The following is a 711-nucleotide window of genomic DNA, read 5'->3' on the forward strand; positions in this document are numbered from 1 at the left end:
TCACCAGCATCACTTAAGAAAGCCTCAGCTTTTGGTGTCTGTGTTCCACAAACCCTGAAAGGAAGCTGCTGTCAGCCCATTTCCAGCTCCAGGATCAGCCGGAGGAGCCTGACAGTCACCATAGCCCTAAGGAGACATGGGCCAGGCACCCAGGACCAATCAGCGTGACCAGCAAGACTGCTGAGGACACCAACGACAGCCACGAAGGCTGACAGTGTTAGACCTTCACTGGTAAACACCAGCTGACAATGTGGACCCCTATCACTGACCTTGGCAAATACTGCAATCTTCAAAGTACAAAGACTTTATTTAATTATTTTGCAATAGATTTAGCTACAGGCTTCGTTGGTTCTTTGCTCACCACTGTTTTTTGTGCCCTAGATCTTCGTCTTTTCCCCTTCTCCTCCCCTTCCTCTGTGTTCTTTTAGTACAACTTTGAACATATTTTTTCAAAAGGGATTCTTGAGTGGTTAACTTTCTGACTTTCTCCATGTCCAAATACATATTGACTTTGCTCTCATAATTTAATTATACATTAACTAAGTATAGAATACTGGAGTCAGAAAACTAAGTGGTGGGGCGTGGTGGTATGTTTCTGTAAGCCCAACTAACTACTCAGAAGGCTGAGGCACAAGGATCACCATTTCTAGCATTGTTTCGATGAGAGAGGATCCTGGCCGGGTGCAGTGGCTCAGGCCCATAATCCCAGCA

The 711-nt window shown here is 45.6% G+C and overlaps 1 pseudogene; it reads right to left on the reverse strand.

The window, feature by feature from the left end:
- Positions 1–71: 71 nt before the first annotated feature.
- Positions 72–711, reverse strand: part of LOC100954579 — a 10,205-nt pseudogene continuing 9,565 nt past the window's right edge.

The sequence above is a fragment of the Otolemur garnettii genome, unplaced genomic scaffold (assembly GCF_000181295.1).
Source record: "Otolemur garnettii isolate 467f Iridium unplaced genomic scaffold, OtoGar3 scaffold00014, whole genome shotgun sequence".
Classification (NCBI taxonomy): domain Eukaryota; kingdom Metazoa; phylum Chordata; class Mammalia; order Primates; family Galagidae; genus Otolemur; species Otolemur garnettii.